The sequence below is a fragment of the Lynx rufus genome, unplaced genomic scaffold (genome assembly GCF_022079265.1).
Source record: "Lynx rufus isolate CCGP_SWC_20201006 ecotype Redwood Valley unplaced genomic scaffold, mLynRuf1.p SCAF_15, whole genome shotgun sequence".
Lineage (NCBI taxonomy): Eukaryota > Metazoa > Chordata > Mammalia > Carnivora > Felidae > Lynx > Lynx rufus.
Genome location: NW_025814829.1, coordinates 49,011,707 through 49,017,520, shown reverse-complemented (window position 1 = coordinate 49,017,520; position 5,814 = coordinate 49,011,707). Strand labels below are relative to the sequence as shown.

General features: G+C 40.3%; 1 non-coding gene across 1 annotated transcript; it reads left to right on the top strand.

Annotated features, from left to right (window-relative positions):
• The first annotated feature begins 2,659 nt into the window (after window positions 1-2,659).
• On the top strand, window positions 2,660-2,766 carry LOC124510555 (U6 spliceosomal RNA). Its single transcript, XR_006961751.1, has one exon. It is a non-coding gene; the product is annotated as a U6 spliceosomal RNA (small nuclear RNA).
• The last annotated feature ends 3,048 nt before the right edge of the window (window positions 2,767-5,814 follow it).

The window sequence follows — 5,814 nt, the reverse complement described above, 5'->3', positions numbered from 1 at the left end:
GAGTTACTCTCCACTATAAATCCCCAGTGATACCAACAATAGTATATGACATGTAATATGGTGCTCCATAGCACCAGCTGCCCAGCTCTCTGGACAAGAACAAAGATGCAATTGTATAACTTTGCCGGAAAAGTTGGTCAGAGAAGAAATAGCCATATTTACCCCCACAGATGTTATCTTTCCCTTGCAAAGTCTTTGGCGAGGCATTTCACTTCCTGGCCAGTAAACTGCAGCATATCAGAGTTAGGCATTTGCTGGTGTTTGCTGTTTCAAGGAATACTTGTTCCTAAATCCCTTGGGATTGGCTTCTACTTGGTCCTGTGTAACAGAAAGCATCTTATGGGTCACATAGCCAAAGAGTCAGGAAACCCTTGCTTCCTAGACTCTCACATTGAGAAAATTAGGTAAAGATTAAGGCATGCATGCAACAACAAGATTTTGGCTAACATTAGTTGGCTCTGAGGAGTGGGACTGTATGGCTGGAGCACAGAAATTGGCAGAGGGAGGAGATATTTCATAGTATTCCTTTATTCTTTGAATAAATAATTTTATTTTTATTTTTTAAATTTCATTTCTCAGGTTATTTATTTTGAGAGAGAGAAAGCATGAACAGGGAAGGGTCAGAGAGAGAGAGTAAGAGAAAATCCCAAGCAGGCTCCACACTGTCTAGCCCAACGCAGGGCTAGAATTCAAGAACCGTGAGATCACGACCTGAGCTAAAATCAAGAGTCAGACACTTAAGTGACTGAGCCACCCAGGCGCCCCTATTCTTTGCATTTTAAACCACATGAATGTTTCACTGACTCAAAAACAAAACAAGATGGAACAAGCAAACAAATAAAAACTTTGAAAAGTGACCAGGGCTATCTAGCTTTGGATAAACTATCAATGTAATTATTTGTCTTCGTGAACATGGACAACACAGTGCTTGCAAACGGCAAACGTTAGGCAAGCATCCAGCGCAAAGATAAATTTTATCTCCAGCCCTTGGAAATTTTGCTATCAAAATGCTAGTACCAGCAAATAGAAACCTTGCTTCAGCTTATGTAGCATTTCAAACTTCTGAAGAACTTTGTCTTGTTTTTCCTTTCTCTTTGTCTCAAATTTACCATTGTTCTCTTAGCGTGAAAGGAGAGCGATGAACGATGAACGGTGCACACGATGCTCTCCATTTAGCAAAGGCAGTCCTTCCCTGGCATCTTTACAAAAAGTCTTCATTTTATTGTAACAAGTGTACCTGGTTCTTTTTTATGAAGCTGCCTACACAGGGCTAGTCCGTCTTGCACAAAACCCATGAAATATTTGATGGCACCACCCATGTTCCTCTTAGTCTTTTTTAAACTTCTGATCCTGAGGTTCTTTGGCCAATATGACACGACCCAGCCACCCTCTCTGGACCCACACAGGGCCACTCAAAACAAGGCACTCAGAGTGGAATCTCAAACTCCAGATGCGCCTGGCCCGATGTGCCTGAGGGACTCTCAACCCCCCTCGTTTTGGATTATCTGCTTCCAGAAATGCAGACTGACCTGAAATTCATTTTCCTGACAGTTGTGTGACTTCATTCTCACAATGACTTGCCACCAACTAACGCTTTTTTGCCCTTTTGGTGAAAATTGCTGTTCTAACAGCTTTTCTCAGGCTGTTCATTTTTTCAAGCCCGTACACACGACCCTACCTTCTTCTTAAGGTTCCTTTAGCCAGATTCCAGCCAGTGACCATCTTGCCAAACCTAGGTTTCAGTGAGTGTTAGTCCTCCCAGTCTTTGTAAGGAACAGGGCCAGGAACCAAGCCCCGTGGAACAATTCTAGAGCCCTCCCTTTGGATCAGAGCTTCCCAAGGGCCTCTTCTTTCATGTGTAATTTATTCTGAGGATATTCAAACAGACAGAGAAATAGAATAATACCACAAAGAACACCTATATACCCTCTACCTAGAGTCTGCAGTGGTCAATATTTTGCCACATTCCCTCTATCTACAAATCGCTTTACTGAACCATTTTAAAATAAAGACATCATGACATTTTACCACTGAATAGTTCAGCATGTAGCTCCAAAGTAAAAGAACTTTAAAAAAAAAGTATTTTTTTAATTAAAAAAAATTCTCCTTTAAAGGACAGTTTCTGTTATCACACACAACGAAAAGTGAATAATAATTCCTTATTTTTATCTCCACTCAGTCCATATTCAAGTTCCCCAGTTTGTTCCCAACATGTCTACTATGGCTGGTCTTCTCAAAGCCAAAAAAAATCAGGGAGGACATTTTGCAGTTTTGCTTGTTTTAATCTAAGCGAACTGTACCCCAACTTTCTTTTTCATGACATTGACCTGCTGCAAAGGCCAAGATAATTGTTTTATAAAAAAACCAAAACCTGTTTAAATACCACCCCTCTTCACGTTGTTCGTTTCAACTGCTGCTATCAAGTAAAGGCCATTTACTGAGTAATTATTATTTTTTCTTTTTTGTTCATCAAATTTGTATGTAACGACATATTAGACCTTCTGATGAGTATGAGATAACATTCTTACCATATTGGGTTGATGCAACTGCAGAGATAAACCCAGAATTGTGATATTTTATAACTGTATAATTTTGGTCAAGTTACTTAACTTCTTTGAGTCCTGGTTTCCTGTGCCACATAATGAGGATAAACGTATCTGTCTTAGTAAAAGCAGCACATGTGCTAAAATTAGAAGGACAGAGAGAAGATTAGCGTGGTTCCTGCATGCGAATGACATGCAAATTTGTGAAGTGTCCCATATTTTTTAAGCTAAGCTCATATGTACATTTATTGGAAATTGAAAAATGTCCCTGCATAAGAGTTTTCTAATTTATATTACCACTACAAATGCATGCATGCGCCTATTACTCTCAGCCTCAACAACGACTGTAATAATTTTTATTTTAAAACTAGTTTTAGAGATGAAAAATATCTCTGTGTCGTTGAAATTTTTAGTTCTCTAATTATGAGACTGAACTTGTTTTCATATGCTTAACGGTCCTCATATATATTTTTTTGTGATTGTTTAGCTTTTAAACCCATTTTCTATCATGACCCATTAGTTTTTAAAGAATAAGATGTTTAATTATTCAGATGGCAAAAAAAAAAAATCTTATAAGAAATGATACAATTGTGCTCAAGGTTTCCACTTAGAGTCTCTGACCACAGGAGCGAACACATGTTTTCATTTAACATTTGGAAATCTGATTAACATTTACCAACCTCATACTGGATGCTGATAAAGAAGGTAATCAGATAAGTTTTTACTGTGTTCTCTACTACATGGTCAACACTGTTAGTGAATTCACATTTTATCTTTACAATAACCCTTCAAAATGGTTAGGGTTATTATCTCCAAATATGAGTGAAGAAATTGGGTCTCACAAAGGCTAAATAACTCACACTTTGGAACTTGAACTTGGGTCTTTCTGAGCATGTAGTCGGAAATTGAACTTGGGTCTTTCTGAGCACATACCAGAAGCTCCTTCCTCTATCCTACTCTGCCTCTGATTGTGAACAGTGTCCATCTCTTAGTCAACACAATATCTAAGATTTCCTATCAACCGATCACCTCAACCTTGTTAGAATTATGTTCAAAATAGCAGTTCTCTCCATGGAATCCTCTACCATCTGAGGGATAAAACTGGCTTCAAACCAAACAAAACCCAGCCTCATCGTGTTGGGTTTTCCCAGAGTGGGAAATGACACGTGCTGGCATCAAACAGAGGCCTTTCTTCTTTTAGCCTGTTAGACATTCGAGGTTACTGGATTGCGTCATGTCTGTGGACTGATAGCGCAGAGAGGAGCCAGAGGAGGTAGGTCCTGGTGTGAAGCTTGCCCACCGGGATAGACAAGGCTTCAAAGGTGGGTGGTAGAGAGTAGGAAGGCAGACTAGACCCAAGAGAGTGGCAAAGGCAGTGAACAAGTCTTATGCCTGTCAGCCCTAGAGTTTTGGTCAGCAATTGGAGTCCTAACAAAGTGGAGTGCAGCAGTAGAGAGGGAGGTAGAGATGTGTGTGGAGATGGGGAAAGAGATACTTGGAAATGTCAAGAGCAGGAGTTCAGTATCTTGGAAGTCTGGTCATCTGTGGTAAAGCCCAGTCACGAGGCTGCCTGAGGAAGGGGCTGACCAGAGCAAAACTGGGAAACCCAGGAATTCTCAGTGGAGCCATATCATGATCTCTGGGGGTAGAGAGGTGCATTTAGAAGTTGCATTCAGGGCACCTGGATGGCTTAGTCGGTTAAATGTTTGACTTCAGCTCAGTTCATGATCTCACAGTTGGTGAGGTTGAGCCCCACATCAGGCTCTCCACTCTCAGTGCAGAGTCTGCTTTGAATCCTCTGTCTCCCTCTCTCTCTGCCCCTCCCCCCTCTGAAAAATAAACATTTATATATTTATTTTAATATGAAATTTATTGTCAAATTGGTTTCCATACAACACCCAGTGCTCATCCCAACAGGTGCCCTCCTCAATACCCATCACCCACCTTCCCCTCCCTCCCACCCCCCATCAGCCCTCAGTTTGTTCTCAGTTTTTAAGAGTCTCTCATGGTTTGGCTCCCTCCCCCTCTAACCTTTTTTTTTTTTCTTCCCCTCCCCATGGACTTCTGTTAAGTTTCTCAGGATCCACATAGGAGTGAAAACATATGGTATCTGTATTTCTCTGTATGGCTTATTTCACTTAGCATAACACTCTCCAGTTCCATCCATGTTGCTACAAAAGGCCATATTTCATTCTTTCTCATTGCCACATAGTATTCCACTGTGTATATAAACCACAATTTCTTTATCCATTCATCAGTTGATGGACATTTATTTAGGCCCTTTCCATAATTTGGCTACTGTTGAAAGTAGGCATAAGTGCCCCTATGCATCAACACTCTTGTATCCCTTGGGTAAATTCCTAGCAGTGCTATTGCTGGGTCATAGGGTAGATCTATTTTTAATTTTCAAAAATAAACATTTAAAAAAATTTTTTTGAAGAAGTTGCATTCAATATTGAAATATTTTGCATATATACACATGCATTTAAAACAAACTTAACTACGTTAATAGTAGAAAATAATGAAAGTCAATCTGAATAAAGTCTTTTTAGCTGGTGAAGATGTGCAGAAACTGGACTGTAGCTAAAAACTATTATCTGTTGCATATTAGTGATTATCAGAGGGGCTGTAAAATTTTTATGTTAAAGAGGGCATCAGTTTCAATATTGAGAAACAGAAGAGAAATAGAAGGTGTCCAGTTCTGGGAGCAGGCCTCTGTGCCCCCTAGGGCCATCAGTAAGCCTAGGGCTTTTCTCCATTTGATTTACTTTAATTTAATAAATATTTGCTGAAAACGTACCAAGCAACAGGCATCACGTTGGGTGCTGTAAATACAACCCAATTAATATAATCATTTTTTGTCCTTGAGAAGTTTGTGATCTAACTGGACAGTAGAGGTAGGCTGACAGATAATCACAATGACATGTTAGAAGTGCTGTGATGGAGGTATGCACAGGAGAGAGGAAGGGGTCTCTAGCCTGAGCTACAGGGTTTCCTAGAACAATTGTCCATAAGCTAATTTTAAAGAGCCGTTGCTACTGTCTTTAGTGCAAAGGGGCAGCCTCTACGGGGGGATGAACCATAGTGGATACAAGCATGGGCACTGCGCTCATGTTGGCGGAGTTCCCTTGGGATGGTACTTCCATCTTGGTACATGATGGTACCAGGGCACAAGAATGGATAAGACGGTACATCCATCAAGATGGTGCTAGTGTACCTACCACATAGGGTTGCCGTAAGGATTAAGTGGAGTGATTATGTACAGCACCTG